This window comes from Rousettus aegyptiacus, unplaced genomic scaffold (genome assembly GCF_014176215.1).
Source record: "Rousettus aegyptiacus isolate mRouAeg1 unplaced genomic scaffold, mRouAeg1.p scaffold_m13_p_1, whole genome shotgun sequence".
Taxonomy (NCBI): domain Eukaryota; kingdom Metazoa; phylum Chordata; class Mammalia; order Chiroptera; family Pteropodidae; genus Rousettus; species Rousettus aegyptiacus.
Genome location: NW_023416284.1, coordinates 3,900,655 through 3,925,921, shown reverse-complemented (window position 1 = coordinate 3,925,921; position 25,267 = coordinate 3,900,655). Strand labels below are relative to the sequence as shown.

Sequence of the window (25,267 nt, the reverse complement as noted above, 5' to 3'; positions counted from 1 at the left end):
GTGATGATGGTGGTGATGGTGATGATGGTGATGATGGTGGTGATGGTGATGGTGGTGATGATGGTGATGGTGATGATGGTGATGATGGTGATGGTGTTGATGATGGTGATGGTGATGTTCACTATGTATTGATCATCTTTTACATCTGTCAGGCAACATTCTAAGAACTCTCCACGTAGTAACTCACTTAATCCCTGCAACGCCCTGTTAGGTAGGTAATAGTATGTTCCCTGTTTCGTCGATGTGGAAACAGACACCGAGCAGGCAGTGGTTGCACCTGAGGCCTCACAGGTAAGGGTGGCAGAGCGCGGCTGGGGCCCCATGCGGCGCATTTGGGATGGGATGTCCCCCTCACCTTTCAGGGGGTGCTGGGCGAGGCCAGGGTGAATGCACAGTGCAGACTCGCAAGCCCGTGGGAACCGCCCGAGCAGTTTTGATGAAACGGACTCCAGGGCTCCTGCCAGTCTCTCTGCGGCTGGGGCCTGGGGGTGCTCATTTTCCAGTAGTTCCTGAGGTGCTTCTGAAGCAGCAGCCCAGGACCGCTGGGGAGCCGCCGGTGCCAGCAGCCCACCCGGCCACTCCTTGCCCGCTCGCCAGCCACCACCAGTGTCGACCTCATTGCCCTGTCCGAGCCTTGCTGGGAGCTGGCCATCCGCGGACCCGCTGCCCGCAGCGGCTCTGCCTGCCCCTTGGCAGCCGGCGTGAGCTTACGAAACCGCGTGTCCGGTCAGGCGCCCCTTCTGCAGATGACCCCCAGTCCTTTCCTCATGGTTCGCAGTCCCGCAGCCGCCCCACGAGCTGGCCCTGCCCACACTCCGTCCTCATGGTAGCCACGTCCCCCGTGGCTGTGATGCGCTGTTTCTGGAAGGCGCTGCCCTCCTGACCCCAGACCCTGCCCTTGATGCCACCAGCACGAGCGCCCTTCCTCGTCGGCGCTGGCCGGCTCCCTCTCCATCGGGTCACCTGGAACGGCACCTCCTCAGAGGGCTGCCAGAAGCGGGCCCCCGCCCGCCCCCCCTACGCTCGGCCCTCGCAGGCCCCCCACCACCGTCGCTCGTTCGGCCTCATTGATGTACCCCTCGGCTGTTTGCTCAGTATCTCCTTCGTCCCGGATCTCGTCCCAGGCACTGGGACATCGGGGACCACAGGGAGTCCCGGCGTTCACGGTTCTGTGATCTCTAGCTTGTTTTTAGTCTTTCCCACCAACATATAAGGTCTTGAAGACAGGACCAGTTTTAGGTCCACAGTGCCAGCTCCGTGTGGGCACAGGGGCCCTCGGGAAGTCTGTCCGGGGAAGGACCAGACGTGCGGAGCATTCTCAATACCGACCATGTGGGCACCTGCCCTCGTCCCCCACCCGGCACAGAACCCACCGACCGGGAAGGCCACGTCTGGGCCCCTCAGCCCCTCCCCTCATGTAGGTGAGGGGACGAAGGCTGAGAGGGGAAGAGACTTATCAAGTGTGACACAGAGGGGCCCGGAGCTCTCCGGCCCTGAGGGCTCCGTGGCCTGGCGGGGCCGAGGTCCGGGTGTCACGCTGGCCAGCGGCTGGCGGGAGGTTCGACGGAAGCGGGGCCGGGGTCTCTCTGGTATTCTGCGTAGTGCCTGGAACTCAGTGGGTGGGCCTGGAGCGCCCCTTACACCCAGACGGGAAGCACAGGCCGTTCAGGGAGGGGACGGGATGTTCACAGCCTGCAGGCGAGTGGGCTTGCAGCTAAAGGGCCAGCTCCTGCCTCCCCATTGTCCTGGGGAACAGAGAACAGGAAGCAGGCCGGTGACGGGCTGGTCTTTGGAGGATTAACAGCAGGTACAGACAACCAGGACCTTCCCCGCACCATCGGAACACAGCCTCGGCGCCGGCCTGAGTCAGATAAGCCATCTGAACAACATCGCACGACATCTCGGGCATCTTTGCAAATGGCAGCGCGTGACATCTCCGAAAAAGAAGAGATAACATCCTGGGAAGGGCGGGCAGCGTGACAGAGGAGTCAGGACCACCCGTCTGGGGGCCGGTCGCTGTGGAGGCGCCGGGGGCAGGGGGCGCCCGGAGGAGGCAGAGAGGCGGGCAGAAGTCTCAGAGCTGGTGGCAAACGAAGCTTAAATTACCCAAACTGCGTGGCCTTCCCCGTCTGCTGCCACAAGCCGCTGATATCAAACTGAGTAATGCCTCTCCACAGCCCCGGGAAGTGCCGAATTAAACAGCTTAGCGCCTTTACATATTCAAACCAAGGCAAAACACCGTAAAACACGCGAATAACAGCTGTCTAATGCACATTCCTTAAAGCTTTTTTTTTTTTTTAGTTACATTAGCAGGTTTGGGGTGGGTGGGGGGTCGACAGTCCTGGGTGCGCAGACCTCAGGACGAGCAGCTGTGAGCTGCTCACCTCAGAGCATGGACGTCACTGCGAGGCCTTTTCCTGGGGTGCGGAGCTCCCTCTGAGCAGCATCTTGGCCACGACCCTTTGAGGGGGGAAAGTCTGAGCCCCGCGCCCCCCCCCCCATGCTGTCCCCTGAGACTGGCTCACTCTCCTGAGGAGGACGCAGCCCCAGCCGGGCCCGAGGAGCCGTGGGGCCTGGGACGCGGGGCACCGGTGACCAATGCTTGTGGACGCTGCACCCACCGTGGCGTCCCTCGCCAGGCCAGGGTGCAGGCGGGGCTTAGGGTGTCGTCTCTCTGACCCGCGGGCTGTAGTCAGGGGGTCCTGCGAAGGCCGTGGTGGTCTCAGGGGCTGCAGCGTCCGAAGGGCCCTGCACACCGAGCTGCTGTCCGGTGGAGCCAGCTCTGTTTTGGGGCGCTCCGTGTAAGGGGGCTGCCGTCTCCGCGGCTCCACCCATCAGCCCCCACCCCAGCCCGGGCCTGCTCGGGGTCACGGAGGGACCCCGGACAGACTTCCCGAGGGCCCCTGTGCCCGCACGGAGCTGGCACTGTGGACCTAAAAATGGTCCTGTCTTCAGGACCTTATATGTTTGTTGGTGGGAAAGACTGAAAACAAGCTAGAGATCACAGAGCCGTGAACGCCGGGACTCCCTGTGGTCCGCCCATCTCCGGATGCCCCTGCGTTCCTGCAGTGCGGGGCTGGGCAGTGGCGCCCTCTGGTGCCAGGTGACAGAACCAGAACCAGAACCAGGAGGCCTCCGGCCCATGCTGCCCGCTGCCCGGCCCGTGCCTCGGCCCGTGCGTCCATCGCCCCGGCGGGCCTCTGTGGCCGAGCAGATGGCAGAGCGGCCTGAGGCGATCGATACCCAGCCGCTGCGGCCGGTCAGGGCCACCGTCCGCCACCCCTGCCCCGGCTGGAGGGTAGTCGGGAGGGGTGCCCTTTACTCCCCACCTGTCCACCCCCAGCCAGCACCGGGCTACGCCTGGGGTGCGCCTGGCCTTTCTCGAAGGCACAGATATGAAATGTCCTGGCCAGTGTCAGCCCGGAGGTGGACGGCGGGACTTTCGGCGCCAACGCTGTCCCACACAGCTGCCATTAGCCGCAGGTGCCAGCCACCCGCGTCAAGGGGGGCCTGTCCCCCAGGCCTCGTGGGCGGCTACGGTGAGGTCAACACCCTGACCCTCCTTCCGGTCGCCCCCAGCCCCGCCTGGCCCTGCCTCTCTGGTCACCCCCAGCCCCTAGCCTGCCCCTTTCTTTCTTCCTAGCAAACTGCCCGGCCCGTGTCCCATTGCCCACCCCCCCCCCCCACACACACACTGCAGAGGCCACCGGCAGGCCCCTGGGCAGGTTCATTAGCAAGCTAATGGGGCATGTTGGGGCAGGTGTGACCCTGGGTCTTAAACCCACTGAAATGCTCATCAGTGACCTTGGACCCTAGCCATCATCAGGTCATGCCCCTGAGGGCCCTAACGGGGTTCAGAGGCCTGGGCCTTTGTCCCCACCCAGAGGGCAGTGTATCCTCGGGGCCTGATGAAGACTCGAACAGTTCCACCTCGTCGCTGGCTCATTCACGGAGGATGGGACTGAGCTCAGAGGGACAGGACATCTCACGTCCTGGGCCTGGTTCTCTGTCCACACCCCCACAGGTCGCAGGCGCAGGTCGCCGGCAGGCTACTATGAGTCTCCGCTCCGCCCGTCACCCTTGTGGGCTCAGAGCCAGGAGCCTAGGCTGCGGGGTGAGTCAGCATGTGTGTGTCCAGTGCCTCTGCCTCAGGGGACAAGAGGGGCCACGAGGAGCAGTGGGGGCCGCAGGAAGTGGTGGCAGGTCCCCGTATGAGCCTGCGGACACTCCGGCCCTAGGCCCCTCTCACTCCCGGGGACAAGGGACCATGAGGCAGGCACCAAACCCCCTTCGAGGACAGAGGAAGAGGGTCACCCTCTTGCAGCCAGATGTCAAATCCCCGTTGACATCCACCAGCAGCCTGGGCCCCAAGTCACGAATGACTTGGGAGGGAATATGCTTTTATTAACAAAGAACCCCGCAAATGACAGAAAAACCACGTTTTCCTGGGAAGAGCAGACAGCCAGTCTCTCACCAAGAATCTCAATACGTTTCAAAACTCGCTGAAAATCTGATTTGTGCTTCCTTCCAGAACTCTTGCAGCTGGGACCCCTGGCCTTGTCTGTCCCTGGACCTCCCAGAGGCTGGAGGTTCTGCGTAGACCCAGGGTAGCGGCCAAGCTCATGAGCTCTGCTCCAGGCCCCTGGGGGGCTGCGTGACGAGGCAGGCTCCAAGCACACCAGGCGACTCAGGAACCCTCCGGGGCGGGGCCTCACCCCCCTCAAACCCGTCTGTGGCTTTCACAGGCCCTCTGCACGGCTCCAGGCTTTGCTCGGGGAGCAAGCATGAGTGCCAGCGGCCAAGCTCCCTGCTTGCCTCCGCTGCCTGATCCTTTAATCTGACACTATTAAAACTTCATTCCACTCCTATTGGTAAACCATCAATCACCGTCAGCAGGCAGCCTCTGGCTTCCAGGGCCCTGCGGGGGAGGGCGGCAGGTTCGGGCGATCACGGCTGGATGGATGAGGGCGGGAGGCAGGAAGGACGCCCCACCAGCTTCCCTCTCCTGGGAAGAGATGGGCTGGGAGAGCTCGGGTGACCTTGGGAAGGGCGGGGCTGCCGAGCAGGAGGCGGGAGGCGGGAGGCTCGTGTCTGGGGGCCTGAGACGGGCCCATGGCCCCCGAGAGCTGCCGCTCAGGGCCCTCTCCGTGGGGGCGGGCGGTGGCCGTGCCCACGGGCACAGGCGGCGCCATCGGCACCCGCGGCACCTTCTGCCTGAGCTGCAGACATCGTGACCTTTCTCCCTGAGCCGCCTCTGAGCTTCCTGCCGGCTCAGGTCTCAGGCTCCTTCCGTTGCCCCTCTTCCCGAGGTCACCGTGGCCTCAGGCTGGGGAAGTGGGGTGTCTGTGGCTCGGCCCTCAGAGGGTAACTTATGAAAAGGCAGCACCAGCCCAGTGCCTGCAAGATTATGGGTCTTTTTCTTAATTAAAAAAAATCCAATTAAATTAAGATATCAGAACTAAATAACGCGCACGTCATTAGTGCGACTTTTATCTTAATGACCGCAGCTGCCGGAATCCTCCTTTAATTCTGACGGCCTCCTGTCACAACGCCGAGAGTGAGCGGGCTTTCGGGGGAGAGCGACGGGGCCTGCAGACAGAGGGCGGGCGGGCCGCGCCACCCCGGGAGCACCAGCCGACCCTCTGTGCCCCGACAGAGGGGTCGAGCCTTGGCACATGTGGGGGCTAGGGCTTCCCTTCCCGTCTCTTTCATTCCTGGGCCTTGAAAGCTTCCCCGTCCCCCGCTTCCCACCACATTCAAATGGAAGCGCTGGTCATTCTGGCGGGGAGCCCAGCCCCGGCTGGACCAGGCAGCAGGCCAGGGAGGGACAGGACCACAGGCCCCAGGGGGCCCCGCTGGGCGGGGTGAGCAGAGACCTGGGAAGCGGGAGATAAGCAGCCGCTGGAGCCTTTTGGGCCTGAAGGGGATTTGAGTCCCAGGAAGGTGGCTGGGGGGGACACGGGGAGCCAAGCATGGTGGCTTCCTGGTTATCACCCTGCTTCAGGGCTTTCAGAAAGGCCGAGCGGGGAGAGAGCGCGTCTGAGAGCCGGAGGTCCAGGCTGTACTGGCGGCGGCTCCGGGGGAGGGATGCTCGCTCACGCTCACGTTCACGCTCACGCTCACGGGGCCTGATCCGGCTCGCCGCCCCCCCTTCCACCCCCCTCTGTTCTGCCGCAGCCCCGGCCCGACCCCCACGATTCCCTTTCCTCCTGTCAGATGCTGCTCATAGGTGGAGAACGCCCTCGCCGGCACCCCTGACCTGACGGTCGTACCTCCTGCTAACTCTTTACCCTTACAACATCACGGTCTGCGGCTGCGAGCACCCCCCCCACCAGGGCGGAGCCGCTGCCCATCTCACCACCCCCCCACCTCGCTCCCCACGTCTCGGCCAGAGCAGGTGCTCGAGAAGCGTGTGGCACCCGGCAGGCTGATGGGAAAAGTCACGCGATGGGTGGACTCCGCACAGATTCCCTGCCGTCCGAACACGCAGGCGTGTGACTCGCCGATATTTTTAAAAAGCAACGACAATTACGTCTTATCATTCGCTTTCTGCTAAGAAAATAAAGACCTATGAAGGAAGAGGCCGTGGGGCAGGCCGGACCCCAGAACCTCGCCACTGGGTAACAGCTGGGGAGTCTCGGGTCCAACCCTTGCTGTCTGTCCAAGGAAGCAATGGCTCGCCGGGGACAGTGAGCTGGCCCTGCTGCTCGGCGGGGCTTGGCCTCCCAACTCCCCCAGGCCTTTTACAGTCCTGCTTTGGACATGGTGAGCTCTGACAGGGCCCAAGGCCAGGCCGCTCTGTGTCCCAGGTTCTGAGACGCACCTGGGGACAGGCCAGGAGGAGGAGAAAATCCTCCCGGACCGGCTTGAATCAGGACCCCCGAATTCATGTCCACCCAGAAGCTCAGAATGTGACCTGCTGTGGACGCAGGGTCGTTGCGGATGTAATTAAATTCGGAGGCGGTGACGCTGGGTGAGGGCGGCCCTAAGGCCAAGGGGACCACGCCCTCATAAGAAGGAAACGTGGACGGGCGCAGACATGCAGGCCACGGGACGGCAGAGGCAGAGGCCGGAGCGACGCGTTACAACCGAGGCGAGCCGGGGCCGCCCGCGGCGGGGAGGCGCGAGGGGCACCTTCCTGGGGCCCTCGGAGGGAGCCTGAACCTGCCGGCACCTCGACCTTGGACTTCTCGCCTCCGGAGCCACGAGAGAACAAATTCCTGTTGTTTTCAGCCCCCCAGTTTGTGGAACTTCGTTATAGCCTCTGAGGATGCTACTACACCCGCCCCCCACCCAACCAGCAGTTAGTGGGGAGAGCGCCCCTTCACCTTTGAGCATCCCTCCAAACTTACCAATGCTGCTTCTTTGCCCAAAATAGGACAGAGAGCCTAGGAGGTGGGTTGGGGGCACAGCTGCGTCTCCCTGGGGGTTGGGCCTTGATTGTCCCCTATAAGAGATGATTCCTAGGGGTGAGGGCAATCGTGGAGCACACGGGGAGGTTAGGGACTTTGCGGCAATACCAGCCTGGCTTGGAGCCCGGCTCTGCCCCTTTCTGTGTGACCTGGAAGCCACTCAGCCACCCGGGAGCCTATCTGCTGGTCTGAGGAATGGGAACAAGCAGGGATATCTACGTCATAGGGTCGCCAAGAGGTTTAGAAACCCACTGTGAGCATCTGCCAGGAGCCGCGCCTTGTGTGGTTACCGGGGTCGCCCTGGTGGGCGTGCAGCCCAGGGGGAGATGCTCCCGGATCGAGAACCCACACCGGCTGAGGTCCATGCCCAGAGAGGGGAGCCCCCTCCCACGCGGACTGGAAGGCAGAGCAGGTGTGAGCAGGCTGAGGGGCAGGGCAGGTGGCCCAGGCAGGTAGATGGGGCCGGGCTGGCAGGGGAGGCCGCGGTGCATGGCCAAGATGAGGCCGGAGCAGGAAGGGCCACAGGGGTCTCAACTTTCCAGCGCAGGCAGGCTTCGAGCAGGCGAGGCCGTGTGCGCACGTGCGTGTATGAAGCGGCCAGATCGGCGTGGTGTTCCTTGTAATTTTATTTTTGGACTGTTGGTTGTTGTGCGGAGGAGAATTCGGAAGGTCCAGAGCTTGGTGACGGTCTGGGGGTAGCCTTGGCAACGGTTGGGGGAAGGTGGGTCCATCATGCCTCTTCAAGGTCTGCTTTTCTGAAGCTTTGATGTCTGGGGACCCACTGACCCTGGAGAGGCCACCGTCCCAGGGCCAGACAGTTTCTAGAGAGCATGAATAACTAGCCTGCAGCTCGCCTCGAAATGCAAAACAACTTATGCCCAGCCACACGCACTTCCTCTGTGGGGCCACCGTTCCCTGCCCTAATCACCCACGGCAGGTACCAGACAACCAGGCGCGCCCCAGAGCCTGCCGACACTATTCAAACTGGCCTCCAGACACCCTGACTTTCCCGTCCGTCCCTTCCCGCAGAAACCACGATAAAGGGTCGTGCGCACACTTCCCCTGCTCCCTCTGCCTTGTGACCAGCCCCCCCGCCCCTGCCGCCGCACCCCCCCGCTGCATGGCCCTGTGTGGCATGGTGTGCACCCCCTCTCCGGGGGACCGTGACAAACTATCTTGGCCATGGCCACCATCTCCTGATCGGCTGGCCTCACCGACCCTGACTATTCACAAAGTCTACACTTCAGAGGTGGGGCTGGCAGTCGGCTGGGGAATGGGTTGGATTCGAGTTGTTTAGGAGACAAGACGGACAGACCCGGTGGTGGGAAATGCCAGGGTGGGCAGCACGGCGTTTGGGGGTGGTTCATGCCGAGTGCTTGGCGGACGTGCTGTGGCCTGGCTAGTCCACCCTGGGAATGGCAGGGCAGTGGGCCCCCAGGAGGGTGCGGGCGGCTCCAGGACAGAAGGGGGAAGGTGCGGGGCCGCGGGTGGGCGGGCGGCCAGGAGGCCCTGCCGGCCGGGCAGGAGGAGCGGGACGGAGAGGCTGCCTGCTCGCAGAAGTTCGGGTCCCAGCTGAGCCCCTCGGCCCCGCCCACGTGCGCCCCGGGAAAAGCATCGCCGCTTTAAAAATGGAAACACGCTCCCTTGCTTTTCGTGGCGCTTTCTGTCAATCAAAGCTGTCAGCTTCCTCTGGCTCTAAATAAGCAGGAATTCTGTGGGTCCCATAAATAGATTTCCAAGGCTGCTGGCCAATCAGCCCCTAGAGCTGACCCGCCTGCGGGACCCCCGGGGCTGGCGCGGCACAGCCCCCTCTGCTGGAGGGCGGCGGGGCTGCCGGCGCTGGGGGATACCTGGAGGCTCACAGTTTACTGTGAGGTGTCGGCTTCCCCACATCATTACCCAGTGTTGACAGAGGCAGCTGAAAACTCCGGGAGCCTCCTTCTCGCCTCCATTAGCAGATTGCTTGGGAAAAAAAAAAATCTGAAAAATTCAGCTCTCAGACGTGGGCCCCACCATCTGGCTTGGGGAGGCTGCCGGGTTTTGATTTGTCCTAAAAGAGGTTCGGCTGCTGCTTTTGGGAGCTGGAGCAAGCCGAGAGAAGTGGCCCCAGGAGCTGGGACAAGGCCAGGAGGTCACAAGAGCTTAAGTCCTGGGGAAGGAGGAAGACCCCCAGCTCCAGTGAGAGGGGGCTGCCAAGGAGAGCTTGGGAGGGACCGGCTTGTGTGGGGCTGGAAATGAGAGGAAGAGAACAGGGCTGGAGGCCGGCAGGCTGGGGACCACCGCGTGCGCCCCGTGCGGGCAGCGGGGACCCTGCGTGGTCACTGCTGCACCGGCCCCGCACGCAGCGGCGCTGGGAAGTGTCTGGATGGACGTCCTCAGTTTCCCTAAAGGGCTGGTTTCCTCACAGCGACCCCTCCCTGCCAGCCCGCCCACCTCTCTGCCACGGGACCCCGAATTCACTCATTCGCTCACTCGGTCACTCGCTCATCCCTTCGTTTATTTGAGGTTCTTCCTGTGCGCCGGCCACTCCGAAGGCCGGCCGCGGCTCCCCTCCCACCACAGAATCTCCCGTGTCCTCACACGCTGGAGGGTGGGTTTTCCGCAGAGACGTCCTCAGCTGCTGCTTGGCGCCCACGGGCCCTGGTGCCGTCTCTGTATTCACTGGACTCTGTATTCACCCCTGCGGTGGTCTCCCAGGGCCACTCGATTCCTGGGGCCACCCGGGGCCAGGCAGGAGCCTGGCTGGCCCTTCCTCCACCACCTCCCTCCCTGCTTTGCATTGGGGAGCCTGAGGGCTTGTCCACAGCCCTGGGCTTTCACATGGGAAGTGGCGAAGCCAGATCTTATCTTCCTTCTGTTGAAGGAAAAGCCTGCTGAACTTGACGGGGCAGCGACCCAGAGTGCACGGGGCTCGGCGAGGCCAGGCCTGGAAGGCCAGGCGGGCCAGCTGCTGGACCCCCTCCGCGTCCCCTCCTACTGGCTGACGCCGCTGCCCCGTCCCTGGTGTCACGCACACATAGGATGGTCCGTCAAACACCATTTGGCTCCCTAGGTCCCAGGGCGGGCGCATCCACCGTTGCAAGTGAACAGGGCCGCCAAGTGACCCTTGGGAGGACGGGGAAATGGAGCCGCCCTTCGCCCGGCCCTCTGCCCAGCACTTTGCAGAAGGCTGAGTGGAGTCAGGGGTCAGGGGTCTCCTCATGGGGTTCAGGGTCCAGAGATGCCGCCTCATGTGGCGGAAGCATTATTCACTTGGCTCCAGGGCTAAGTGATAGTTGTCCCCCAACAAAAATTTGTAGGATGAATAAATTTAGGATCAAGTCGGACAAGCCCACGGCTGCATTTTATCCAAGCGCTTTCCACAACCGGACTCTCTGAAAGTCCCAGGACGTCAGAGAGAAAACGGTCACCCGGTTTCTGACGCATTGCTGACCACCCTCTGTGGAGCCTGGGGTCTGCGGGCGTCGATCTGGGAAACTGGGATGAGGGTGGGCAGGGGGCCTCTTTGGTAGCAGGAGGGGTCACCTTCCTGAAGTCACCCAGGGCCAACCCCGAAGATTAAAACGGGCCCTGTGAGCCCCCAGTAGATGCCACGGCGTCCTCGTCATTCCTGACGAGCCTTGTTAGGGACTTGCTCAGTGTGTACAAGGCGAGCGGCAAGCCAGAAGGGAAGAGGCGGAGAAAATCTAGTGTGAGCTATAGCGCTCTGACCTTGACGAAAAAGGTCAACGATCACAAGAGCAGACCTACAACCCGGCACGGCGGATAGATAGCCAGATGACTTCGGTGGTACCTAGTGTCCCCATGTAATCGCCAACAGTTATTAACTGTAATTATTAAATATTATTTCTTTCTCATAATTACATGGTCGCCTGATCAATACGGGTGCTGCTATTGATCGCCCTAAGCCAGGGGTGGCTCGTGCGGGTCAGGTCGTCCCGCACTTCCTGTCCTCCATCCAGGGCAGACAATGCTAATCAATCACATCGCTGTCCCCCGAGCCCGGAGACTTTCCCGTGAGATGCGGAATCCTTCTGACCACAGCGTAAAGGGTGTATTGATGGGTGAGGCGGGGGTCCCTGTGGCGGGAGCTGGTGACAGAGATGGGAGATTGGTTATTGACAGGGAGACTGATCAAATGCGTAACGTATTTGAGGAAAATCAGAGGCGGGTGTTCACTACTGGAGAAGACGGTTACAAACATGGAGAAGAAGAAAGTGAGAATGAGCTGAGGTGATGATTTTCAGCATATCTACCTCTCAACACAGGAATAAAGACGTGAGTGTGGTGTGTATGGATGTGTGCACACACACACACACGCATGTACAACACACGCATTCCCCAGCTCCATCCGCTCTGAGGGCTGGGGAGGGGTGAGGCCCTGTCACAACGGGCATGCACACGCCTGGATCTGGACTTCTAAACACCACCTTCCACCGGAAGGAACCAGGCTTCTTTGGCGAGATGGCTGATTCTGGAAAAGTTTAAGATGTGCCTGGAACACCTTGTTTGGAAAGCAAGAATGTGCTCCAAGAACGACGGCCTCGGATGAAATGACAGCTTGAATGGACGCTCGCCCGCAAAATCGGGGACTATCAGAGTGTCAGAATAAATAATGACAGCGGATTACAGCCCATGGAATATTTAAATTATGTGTTCACAAAGTTGTAAACAAATAAATAAACTAAAAGGTTAATGAGGAATGCCATACTCATACAGTCTTAAAATATCTCCCGCAAAAGTACCCATCACCGTCAAAGGGACAAATTAACTTTACGGCGGAGAAAGAAGCCTCACAGACACCACCTTAGTCACGCGATCGGAGTAAACACGGCCAACAATGGGCAAAACGGAGCCCCTGCGCCCCCCGCCGGCGTTCGGCGCCTCTCCTGTGAGATCCCCACCGAAGACGCACCGCCTGGTCCTAACCAGGAGCTTCGGACAAACCCACACTAGGGGACGGTCTACGAAATGCCTGGCCCGCACTCTGCAGAGCGGCAAGACAGCGAGCGTCGAGGACGGAGCGAAGACCGGAGGACGTGACCGCTGAACGTGACACACGGCGCTGACCTTCGTGGGACAGAGGGTGGGACTCACCGAGGAGCAGGTGACGGCCGCTGCCTGATTCTAAGGGTTCTGCGCGGGTTACGAAGGCGAACGTTGTTGTTTGTAGGAGACAAGTACAAACGTCTCCCAGGGGGGCGTTCAGCTGGTTTGGAAAGAAGTTTCTTCGAATCGTGCTTCTGATTTTTTAGTTAGTTTGCGGTTGCGTCAAAACATTTGTCAAGAGGAATTTAAAAATTAAATTAGAAATTCCAAGAAACACAAATAAAATACCAGATAAGCAACTTATGATTTCATTTAAAAACGAGGTAAAAGGAGACAAGAATTCCACGATGATGCACGTTTTGTTGTTCGAAAGGGAGACTTCGGCCGAGTGGGAAGTTCTTTCGTGTGGCCATTCTTGGCCCCACGAGGTCACCCGCTGGTCCCCGGGTCCCATGAGAACGCTGCATAACCAGGACTGGCTACGTGATTTGGGGCGCCCAGTGTGGACGGAAAACACGGGGCTCCCTGTTGAGTTAAGGATTTCAAGAATGTGGTCTACGGCCACACCACCCTGAACATACCGGATCCTGTCTGATCTCAGAAGCTAAGCAAGGTCTGGCCTGGTTAGTACTTGGATGGGAGACCGCCTAGGAAGACCAGGTGCTGTAGGCATAAGAAATAAAATAAAACATAAGAGATTGTAAGCTGGACAAGGTCCTTGCAATCTGTGAGGCCAACCAAGGGTTGCCTCGTCTAAAACGTAAAAAAAAAAAGGAGAGAATTTCAAGAATGCGATAGTAGAGCATTAAAGCGCCCGTGGGGCCCTGCGTGACCTTAAGGGTCACGCACCCGAACTGGCTCTTCCAGCCACATTCACCACTGACTGTAAGAACGGCCCCTTCGTAGTACTCAGGGGTGAGATGAAAGGTTTCTGAAGGATGACCGTCAAAGTGTTACTTCTAACGCTGACCTCTGGGGGCGTCATAAACGTCCAACAAGAGGGAATGACTAAATACATTACAGTATATCCACCGGATGGGGTATCATACAGCCATTAAGAACCACCTTGTAAAGGAAACTGAATGACAGGAGGAAATGTTGATATAATGGCAAGTGAAAAAAATGCAAAACAGTGAACCATGTGTGCACGTTGTCAATTTCATAAAGAAATTAACACATGAATATAGTACAGCAGGAAATCTACCATCATATAAACAGGGTGATGGCATTATAGGTGAGTTTAATTATCTTTTGAACACCTTTCAGTATCTTATAAGTGTTCTACTATGAGCATATCTAATTTTTGTAATTAGAAGAATACTTTTAAATATTTAAAAATAATGTATTCTCTCGTTATAATGAGCCTGTTTGCTCTTGTAATTAAAAAATTTTTAATAAAGAGAAAAGTGAAAAAAAAAAAGCCGTTCATTCACATTCGACCAATATTTATGGTCCAGGCACGATGCTTGCTTCTGGAAGGGCATAGAAGAATCGTGGGAAGGACAGACAGTGTCTGACTCTCTGAGCTTATCGTCTCGTTGGTGAGGCAGAGGAGTAAACAGAAGAGCCTTCCAGAGCCCTGCTTGGAGCTCTCTGCCTGGAATCCGGGAGAGCCCCCGGGTGGAGCAGGACCCCAAGCGAGCGGTCCCCAGCGCCGGCTAGCTCAGCCTGGGGGGGGGCAGTCATGTGATACGGGAGCAACAGCCCCGTGTAACTCCTGCGTGTTTTGATAGTACACGTCCGGGAAGAGAGATGTTAAACATATTACTCTTCAATACACTATAACTTAAAAAGCAATGGCAGGTTCTAAATAATCAATACCACACGGTAATAATTTCAGGCAAACGAAGATTTATATTCCATGCACCTTGGACAGCAATTACTTTATTCTTCTAATATACTTGAGATCGCTGCTTTATTTTCGCTTAAACCAATTTGCTTTATTGACCAAATCAAGTCCGGTGCCCATAATACCAACCTTTCTCCCATCCTCGAACTCAGCGAATCTAGTTTACATCAATAATTATGACAAGGGTGGTGATCCATTCCTCCAAGCCCAGACAGCGCTGACGGGCTCTGTCCAGGAGTATCACTTTCCCGGGCCCCTTTCCTCCGAGCCGGGGCGGGGAAGCCCGCCCTGAGGCTGACCGTCAAAATGTGAATGCGAGGAAGGAAGGGGCGAGAAAGGAAGAGAGGGAGAGGGAGGGAAGGGAGAGGCGAAGCCTGGGAGAAGAAAGAAGAGCAGAAGCTCTCAGCCGCGTGCAGCGGGGGCGTCCAGAAAAGTCACCTTGTCCAGCTCAGCTCAGCCCATGTGTCCCTTCTTGGTGAGAGGCCAGTTTGCAGGGAACCCTGCGCCAGCAGAGGGAAGCTACTCACAGGTCATGCCGTTAGCTAGAGGCCGAGACCTGCTCCCTCCCCGCGGTGGAGAAGCAACTTTATGCAACTAATCAACTAATTCATTAAACTTCAGAGAGGTAGGTCAAAGCCGCCATGATTCGGTCAATTAATCAAGGACCAGAGCTTCCCTCGCTGTTCGGACCTCAGCAATAGTGTTCTTGACCCTTTTTTGACTCTATAACTATCCCTCAGCGGCCTGTAACTTACTGCATTTTTCATTCTCAACCGGTTGGTGGGTTCCCACCCGCACAGTAGGAAGGGCCAGCAACTAGACCCATGTGTCCAGGTCGGCGTCCCTAAGACGCACGGGCAGGGGAGAGGGTTCCCCAGCCGTCCTGCAAAGACGAAGCTGCACATCATTTCCTGTATTGGTCGCACATTCCCCTGCGAAGTGGGGATCTTCTGAACTCACGGCCGGGGGGCCAGGGAGCAAGCAGATGCCTGCGAAGCGAGACTGCTACTGCCTCCCGCCCCCGGCTAGGGCCCCTGCTGTGGGTGGCGGGGTGCGAGGGTACAAGTCACTCTCAGCTCGGAGCTCAGAGATTTAGTGACGAGACTCAAGGTTAGTCCTGCTCTTCTGGTGAAATTTGGTTCCAAAAATGAATTCACCTTGAGCAAGCCCTACCTGTACTTTAGTTCCGATGCTGGTTCCCAGCTTGGGCCTCCATCCATCCAACCGCCTGTCCGTCCATCTGTCCATCCATCCATCCATCCATCTGTCCATCCGTCCATCCAGCCATTCGTCTGCCCATCCATCCACCCACCCATCCATCCGTCTATCCACACAGCCATCCATCTATCCATCTGCCCACCCATCCATCTATTTAACAATTATTCATCGAGTCCCAACTCTGTACCAGGCACTGTCCTAGGCACTGGGGACGTGAGCAGCAACCGGGCCCGTGGCTATGACAGTGGGCCAGATCATGTCGGCAGAATCGCGACATGCGAGGTGGTTTGCGCAACGTTTGCTGGGCGCATGCAGGGTCCCCAGGAGGGCCAGCCCCGATCTCTAGGAGCGGAGGCTCCCCGGGGGGTCGGCTCCAGCTCCGGCCTCCGGGCCCCGCCCTCCCGTGTGGGCCCTCGCCCCGCCTTGCCAGAATGTCCACGAGACCTTGGGGGTCTGCTGAGCCGTGCAGACCCAGGCGTGAGTGACGCGGGCCAGGACGTGCAAGGACAATGGCATCCGAAGCGGGATTAACTTGCATGTCGCGCGCGCGGGAAACAGGCCGCACAGGCCTTGCGGCGCACACCCCAGGGGGCGCCGTTCCCGCGGATGGCGACGCGAACGTGCCCCCCGTGATGGCAGTGCGATGGCCCCGTGAGGAATACGCTTCCTTCCCACGAAGAAACACGCCCTGCACACTTCTCTCGAAACGCACGGCCCGCTTGCTCCGTCTTTCATTTCCCGCTTTCGAAAGAAACCTGGGTCGAGGGAAATATTTCTCTGAGGGAGACCACGGTGCAGGCTCCGTGAGTGACGGTGGCTGCTCCCGGGCAGGGTTCTGGGGAGCCAGACCAAGGGCTGCGGCCCGGGGCCCGGGGCCAGCGGCTGCTGCCCGCCGCCGCCCGGTGGGGCTTTAGGCCGCTGTGGCTCGGTCTACTGCTTTTTCAAGGAAGCTGAGTTTTCGTGTGAAATGTACGGATTTGCATATGCTGCTCGGATCTTATGAAACGTAATTTCAGCTAGACACACGGCAAGGCCCGAGGTTCCGTGCTTGCCCCCTGGCCCTGGAGGGTGCGAGCCCTGTGGATTAGGGCGCCGTCACCCCAAGCGGAGCCCTGAGCGATGTCAAGGGAGTCAGGGCACAGAGCGGGTGGGGGCGCAGGATTCGGACCCCGTTCCCGGAGACTTGCTAGGAAGTGGCCGCTGCTCAGAACCTCGGTATATTTGGGGGAGGCTCAAAAGACTGGAGGCCTGGGGACCTTACCCTCCCCGAGTAGAAAGTCGGGGTTCACCGGCACTGGCAGCTGTTTGGTCTGAGCATCCCTGCCACCCCCCTCCCCACCCCCGCCGCAGGGCCCAGCGCTGGCCCTGAGCTTCATTCACTGCGCGGGGAAACTTCCTCTGAGGACAATGAGACCGAAAGACGAGGAAGGATTTTTTTTTTTTTCCTCTAAAATAGAAGAAAATAGGAAACGATTTCTCAGACAGGAAGAGGTTTTTCTTTCTCAGGTTGAGCTGAGGGGAAAAAAAAGAGAGAGGAAAAAATTCTGCCTTCAATTCCCAAAAGGCTCCACTGAACCTGGAGTTTCTCTTTGAAAAGCTCATGGTTTTGGGGCATTTGCTGAATAAAATCATCCCAAATTAAAATCTCATTTTTTTTCAAGGGGCTGGAGAATGTGTCTATTTGTCTGGGACTAAAGGATTTCAAATCGTTTTACGGGAAGAGATTCATCAGCGGGGACAGGCCCGGAAGCTCGCGGGAAGACACCGCTCAGGGCCCACGTCCAGGCGCCCCTCGGCAGAGAGGGCCCTGGGAACCTGGGAAGGGGCGGGAACGGGGCGGGCCGGATACCAGAGCCTCCTAGGTCTGGCTCCTGGGGGGCGCCTCATGGGCTCAGCCCTCCCTCTGCCCACCAGAGGCCTGGCCCCTGACCCGGTCCAGCTGGTGAAAGCCGAGCTAGGGCGGGGGAGCCCCCACACGGCCGGCCTGGCTGCGCTGCGTGCTGCGGGTGGGGGGTGCGGGAGGGCAGGGGCTGACCACGCCTCAGAAGCCAGAGGGGGGCGGGGCTCCGTGTGTCTGCTGGTCACTCTCTGAGGTGGCTGAGGCTGATGGGAGGTCAGTGGGGTTGGGGCTCGAAGCATCCTTCACGAGGTGGGGGTGTGGGGGACATTTTGCTGACTGCTGGAGTCGGGGCTCTGCTGGCTGGGACCTGCCGCCCGGCGGACAAAGGATCGCAGGAAGAGTGTCCTTGTCACAGACAGGCCCACTGCCCTTCTGCTTAATCATGCTTCGCCCACAAACGAGGGGCACTGCGTCCCCCTGCTCAGGCCATGCTGCGGGTCAGCTGGGGGGAGGAGCCGCCCACCGCAGCTGCTGCTGAATGTCACCTCCTGCCTGTCCCTGGGCACCTGCCAAGCAACCACTACCTAGCTGGACGAGGGGCCTCCTCCCGAGGGTGAGGCTGCAGGGTGGGAGGTTGGGCCCGGCGCCACCCCGCCGAACAACCCGATGGCCAGACGTAGTCCAGGCAGTGTCTGGGACAGCAGAGGGACCTGGAGGGACTCGGCGGGCTGGCGAAGGAGACCCTGACGCTTGGGGGCACTGGGGATAGCTCGGGGGACAGTCAGGGAAATAGGGTTTCACTGTGCAGGCCGCGGACCTGCTGCTTGAGAAAGAGCTTTCGCGGCCGCTCAGGCCGCTCAGTTGCATGACGTGTTGTGGCTCCAGACACACCTACACGTCTGCTCTGGTGTCCCTCGGAGACAGCCTTGCCCCTCACACGCTTGGCTGGAGGGACCAGGAGCCTTGTGCCCGGCCCCCCAGCAGCCCCACCATCTGGGAACGGTGGCCACACCCCTCGCGAGGCCTGCCTTTTCCCCCAGCACCTGAGGGCTGGCCAGGTGAGGTGCCCGGGAAGGCCGGCAGCCAGAGGGTCTGCAGAAACTCAGGGGCCTCGCCGCCTCCTTCCTGTCCTTGGGTTTGCCACGAAGCCCTCCCCACCCCGAAGTGCTGAGTCAGACGCTGCTACTTTGTAATGAAAACGATTGACTTTGCATGAGAATCTCCAGCTACCTGCCCCTTGGGAGCTGGTCGGGTGGGGGTGGGGGGCATGGGGTTTTAGGAGCCCATCGCTTTAGACTCAGACTTCCTGGAGGCTGGGGTGGGGGGGCCGGGGTGGGGAGGGATGCTCAGCCCGGCTCTGCCTCCTCAGCATTTCCTCAGCATTTCGTTTAATACCGGGCGGAGGTTGTTACAGGCCAAGTCTATAAATAAAGGATTCACAATTAAGATTGTTAGCATCAGGTGGAACTTAAACTTGGTTGCCTTGCATTGCATGAGCAGAAATTACTGTACAGTGTGCTTTTTTGTTCTGATTTAAAAAATAATGACCGGAGCACGTGAGAGCTGCCTGCCAAGAAGTGCCGTTCCTACACCTGGCAGCCCCCTGGGTCCCATGGGCTAGGCGCCTCTTTGCATGATGCCCGTGGACGGCCGGCTGAGGCATCACCTCCGGGGACGCTACGCTGTGACCAGGGGATGGGTTGGCACGGTCTGCTTTTCCAGGCACTGCCCCGAGCCACGCCTGCGTTTGCTGGTATCGTAACAGCCCACGGGTCTCTCCAGCTTGCAAACGGTGACGCATGTCCCAGTCCTGTGCCCGAGAAAGTACTGTGAGCAAAGCACCTTTGCCCGCCTCTCGCAGGTGACCAGCCACCCCCGGAGCCCCTCAGATCCTCACTTTAGGATGGTGTCGTAGAAGCCCGAGCCCACACGCGCCGACGTAAGAACCAGCCTGCCCTTGCAAACCAGCAAGCTTTCGTAAAGACGGGGCTGTGACCCTAGTCCTTACGGTGGGGGGGGGGGGGGGGAGGCGTCTCTCTGTGAGAAGACGTGTGCCAGCCAGTCGGAGCCCACGTCACCCGTCATTGATCCATCCACCTGCCCGTTTACTCATTCATCTGTTCACTGACATTCACGGAACTCCTCCTTCAGAACCAGCCCTTGGCCCTGGCACGGGCCGAGCGGGCCACCGGCCTGGGGTCCCAGCCACCTCTCTGTCACTTAACTCCCCTGCTCGGGTAGAATTTTCTCTCCCCATAGCTCCTTTTCTTTCATTCTCTTTCTGTCTTTCTCGCTTTCCTTCATTTTTTTTTTCCAAAACAGAGGCAGACCGGTTCATAACGGGCAAAGGCAAGCCTGCTTGCTGCGTCTCTGAGTCAGGCTCCAGGACGCGCCATCAATAATCCTCTCGCTGACCTTTCTCTAAAACTGAGGACTGCTGGAGCCTCCGACAGGCCCCGCGAGGCGCCCCCGCCCCGTTTGGCCACCGGCGGCATTTTGGGGTCTCAGGCAGGAGGCAGTTGGAGGCTCGGCTGGGGATTCAGCTGTGACCGTCCAGCTGGTGACATGTTGCAGCCAGAGCCAGACGCCGCAGTGGGGGAGAGCTGCAGAGTGAAGATGGGGGTGTCAGCCAGGCCGGGGCGGCGGGCATCCTCGGGGCGAGCGGGGCGGGGGGGAGGGACGCAGCGGGGGTGGGGAGCAGGCAGCGGCACCCCACGGGGCAGTGCCGCAGGTCAGCTTAGCCGCTTGGGAGGCTGGCGACTGGAACTTGTTTAAAAGGAAATGGATTTCGCATGAAACGTGACACAAATTTATTTGGACAATTAATACACCATTTCAAGCCGATTCTCTTCCTCGGAGGCCTCGCCTGTGGGGTCCGCAGCCCACACGCTCTCCTGACGTGGGTGGAGGAGGCTCTGGGGTGTCAGGGAGGGCTCAGTCCCTCCCCTCTGAGACGGATGTTCCGAGTGGGGTGTTGGTGCAGACTAAAAATAGCCCTGCGGCCAGCCTCGGCCTCCAGCCAGCTGGGGCTTGGGGAGCATTACATGACTCTCACGTAAGGGAAAGACTAATGGATTTCTTCCTTGAGGCAATTAAAAAGTGATTTGTCACACACCAAGATGTATGGCTTTGTGTTGGCAGATTGGAGGCTGCGGGAGGACGGGGTGATGGCTGCTGGGGAGGGGTCCCCAGGGCTCCCGGCTACACACGGGTGGGGGCTGGGACAGGGGCCCCCAAGGCTACAGGCCCAGCTCTCTCTCAGAAGCCCTTAGGCTCGGACATGCAGCCTCTGCAAACATCCTTCCCCTGGCGTCAGGTTGAACTGACCCTTTTCCCACTTCTCCTCCAGCTGGAAAAGTCTGGGTGTCCCAGCGGCACCCCACTCCGTCCACGCCCTCGCCTCTGCGGCTTCCCAGACAGGGGGAGGGCTGAGCTCCATCCGGCTGCTCCCGCCCCCTCTGCAGGCCGCTCTCCCCCATCCTGATGCCCCTGATGCGCCCGCCTTGGGAGTTCGCTGTGGGTGCTGCTCAGCTGCCGCCACACCCCGTCCAGGCCCCTCACTCCCCCTGCCCCCGAGGGAGTCCCCTGACGCAGGTGTTTCAGGGAGGAGCGCAGGTGCATGCAGGCCGCCCCCACCTCCCCTGCCTGCAGAGGGCACAGCCAGCCCAGTGAGGGGCCTGCCCAGGGGGAGGCTTGGGACAGGCCAGGAAGTTCCGACTGGTTCTGGGTCCAAAGCCCACAGCTGGGCCGTCCCATTCCCACCCCACACCTGGACACGGCAGCTGTGTCAGGAATAAGTCCGACCACATCCACCTTACTCCTTTTCCTCTCCACGGGTTCGGAACCCAGCGGGGAGGTCAAGGTCACTATCCTCCCACCTGAGCCCTGGATTCCCGAGTTGCAGACTCAGCCCCTCTTTTCCCAAAGATCTGCCGGTCCTGGCCCCCCAGGACTCCTGGGGCCTCGGGGTCAGCCTCACCCCGGCGCCTCTGCACTGCTGCCCGCCGAACTTCCTCTGCCGCCATTGCCCAGTGTGCAGCCACGTCCACTCACCCCTCGTCCATTCTGCCGTTAGTGACCAGGCCGCTGCCGGGCTGGCCGAAGGGAGGCACCGCCTCCCAGGCCCCCAGCGAGAAGACGGGGGTGGCCAAACCCCGGGGTCCTGAGTGGCTTTCGACACTGGGCTGGGGAACCTGTGACCGAGCCACGGGCCAGGAAAGAAGCACGAGGTTGGGCTGGCACCAGTGTCGGTCGGTCTCGTGCGGAGGGCGGGCGCCAGTGGCCAGAAGGCCCCCCACACCCACTGAGACTCTGCAGCCACAGGAAGGAGAGCCCCCACGAGGACCCCGGGGAGGGCCCTCCGTCAGCTGCCCATCGCAGCACCTCGGCGAGGGCCCCGGAGCCCCCACTTCCGGGGCCACCTGACTCCCTTTCCTCCGCTCACTCCACCCTCTCTCCCTTCTTTTGCTCACATTTCTTTCACGACCTCGAACCCCTAACACCACCATCATTGGAAGCCATAAGAACGCCAGCAGTTTGGGGCATTTCATGGATGGATTGAAAAAAATAACTTTCATCCATTCTGAAGCCAACGTCCGGCCCAACGAGTCTGTGGCTGCCCCAGATGGACACTCGGACAGGCGGAACAGGGAGGACCCACTGGCGCGTCGGTGGCCCACCCCGTCAGGGTCCCCGAGGTCCTGGGGCCCGTGGACACAGCACGACGGTGCTTCCCCGATTCTGCGACGCGGCTCCAGGAAGCCCTGGGCTCTCAGCGGCGGCCCGGCCTCAGCCCGCAGAAACAGAGAGGCCGAGGGACCCTGGACCCTGGATCGGAGTCCCAGGGCAGAGGAGACCCCTCCTCAGAGCCCCCACCGGGCTCAGGGGCCCTGGGCATGTCTCGCCCGGGCCTGCAGGCCTGGTGGGGCCCGCTTCTCTCCTGCCTGGACCGGGGATCCCCTCTCGGGGCCCCTGGAAAGTTGAGCCTCTGTGCAGATCCGCAGCATAGTAACTGGCTGGAATGCTGAGTCCTGGGCCCGTGCTAAGAGCGTGTCGGCACGTTCGGTCCCTCTGGGCACCCTGTGCGGTCGGAGCTGTGACGACTCATCCCACCCCACAGGTGAGGAACGTGAGGCCTGGAGAGGCTGAAGGACAGACTTTGAAACTCGGGAGGATGCGCAGCAGCACCTCTCAGTGCGCCGAGGGCGCATGCCTTCTCGCTCCCCACCCCTCTCTCTCCCCCTCCCTCCCTCCCTCCTTCCTGCCGTCCACCCTTTCATCTCAACATTCATGGACGCTTCGAAGAGTTTAGACTGTGCTGGAGACACTCTAGTGAATAAAACCAATCCACGTTCCGTGGCCAGGGAGGGAGGGATCATGCGTCCTCCACGTGACCCACCGCAGGCCTGGCACACGGCCCCGGGGCGCCGGGGACAGCACGGTGGCACTGCCACTTACCAGCTGTGTGGCCCGTCAGCTCCTCAGGCCCCCGCGTGTGACGCGCCCCCGCGTGCCGCCGGGCGGGCGCCTGGCTGGCGTTGGACGGTGACATGTGTGAGCCCCAGAGCCCCGCGGAGCCGGCTCGGTTTTCACAAGTCAGCGGGGAGAACGAAACGTGCGTCCCGGTCTGCTAGGGCCCGGCCCGGGCGCCACGCCGGGCCGAATCGATGGACTTAACGTTTGGGAACAAGCCGCCGAAAGGCACGTCCGTCAGCTCGACACGTCGGTGCCACAACTAACAACAAACCGCTTCTTCAGTCGTTAGCCTCGGTCCCTTTCCTGACGCTCTCGTAACGGGGTGGGAACAGGAGGCGCTGCGGCCGAGAGGCCTGGACGCTCGAAGCCCTGTCGGTGGCCGCCACGGGTGCGCGGGGGCCGGGCGGGGCTGCTGCGGCTCCGTTCAGCTCACAGGGCGGGAGCGAGCCGCTGGGTGCGGGCGTGGTGGGCAGGGGGCCCCGTGCGTGGGACTTCACGTCCAGCGTGTTCTGGACACGTTCCCAGCATGTGACCCCCTCGGACGACCTCACTTCTGGGGCCCGTACTGATCAGAGCTGACGTTTATTAAACACCTACTGCGTACGGGCTCTACATTACGGGCCGTTCCGTTAAAAGCCATACATCTTCGGAGGAGAGACTGTCTTCCTTAATGCTACAGATGCAGAAATGGAGGTTCCTCGGCCAAGGCTGGGAGCTCATAAGGAGCCGCCGTGGGCTTTACATCCAGGCGGGTGGGACCCGTAAGTGAATGCTTGTGACCTGCGCACAGAGGACGTGGGACAGAGCGGCGAGGACCGTGGGCCCCGGGCCTGACTGCCGGCTTCAAACCCCAGCTCGCTCGGTCCCTCGTGTGCCCTCGGGTGAGTTACGTAAGCTCTCTGTGCTCCAAGCGGCTCAACGCTAAGATGGAATTACAGTAATGCCACCTGCCCCACAGGGCGCTACGCGGGCTGAGCCAACGGCATCTAAATGGGGTTGGCACGGGGCCGGGAGGAGCGGCTTTGATCCCGCCCCGAATCCCATGCACACTTTCTTCACATTTCCACAGAGACAGAGACTGCTGGGCCCCGGCTGAGAGGCAGAAGGTTCAGGAGTGAGCGTGACCAAGCCCGTTCCCCGCGGCGGGAGGCACGTCCAAGGTCACAGCGACCTGGCGCAAGCCCGTCCTGTGCTCATCTCTGCCCCACACCTCCAAACGCACCATCCTCAGCCCCAAAGGGAGAGAAAGTCGGGGTGCAAACCCACATCGGTTTTCCTGAAAACATCCCCAGCCCCCAGGCACTGGATCTGGAGTATCAGTGTGGCTGTTTGCCCTAGTCCCTGACTGTGCTCAAATAGAAAAAAGGGGGGGGGGGCTGCGGATAGTGGGAGGGACAGACAGGCACAGGCTGAAATCTGGGGGCTGAGGACCCAGCCAATGTGGGGCCTTCAGAGTAAAGAGCCCTGTCCCCTTAGCTGGTTCCTGATCCCCGTATCCAGAGACTCCCAGCTGCCCAGCTCAGCCCCCGGGGGGCCCGTCTTCACAATGGGGCCCTCAGAGAGAGGGCTAAGAGAGGGGTCGCGGGTTTGAAAAGAGCGTAGAAGCTGCCATGCGCCCTGGGTGGTGGCCCCGGGGGGTGCTCGCGCCCGCCCTGACCGGGTCAACTCCATCGGGGAGAGTGAGACTCGGGCTCAGCAAAGTCGGGCAGTTTCTGTGCAGTCAGACAGCCCGGAGGAGCTGGGGACAGGGCCGTGGCAGTCTCTGGTGACTGTGTGACCCGGGGCACCCACTTCTCCGCGCCTGTCTCCCCACGTGACGTCCAGACGTGCTAGTTCATCCACGGGGGCAGGTCCAGGGGACGTGCCAAGCGGGCAAGCCGCACGCGGGCGGTTAGCGTGAGCCCCTGCCCGTCTGGCTCAGACGCCATGAGGCAGGGATTTCATGTTACTGTTCCGTTCCATTCCATTCCGTCCTAGCCTATCCTATTTATTTTTCAGCTTACGGGAGGCAGACTAACTCTCACTCTGTGTCACGTCGTGACTCTGAGAATTTCTCTGCTCGCATTAAGGCCATCTATATTAATGAAGTCATTGGAGAGGAAGGAATCCTTCTTAATTTTCTCCAATTCATTTCTGTAGCATAAATAAGTCCTCAAGAAGAGAGACAGAGGGATGTGAGCGATGGCGGGTGTGTGCTGGGGGCCGAGGGGGGCGGCGTGCCCCCCACCGTCAGCACTGCGGGCGTTTCTGACCGTGCCTGTACCACCCCCGTCTGGACAAAGCCAGACTCGTCTCCGCTTTGCTGACCTGGGCTCGGAGCTTGCCCGGCACAGGTGTCCGGAGAACGAGCCTTCAGAAGACCTTTCTGATCCAGGGCAGCTCCTACCGGGACGAGGACCACGGTCTCGGCCAGGCAGGGGTCCT

At 60.4% G+C, this 25,267-nt stretch overlaps 1 protein-coding gene and 1 pseudogene across 12 annotated transcripts in view; one reads left to right on the top strand and one right to left on the bottom strand.

Moving 5' to 3' along the window:
* Nucleotides 1-25,267, bottom strand: part of CAMTA1 (calmodulin binding transcription activator 1) — a 731,085-nt gene that overhangs the window by 154,457 nt on the left and 551,361 nt on the right. The window lies entirely within an intron of this gene.
* On the top strand, nucleotides 13,015-13,133 carry LOC118605551 (annotated as a pseudogene).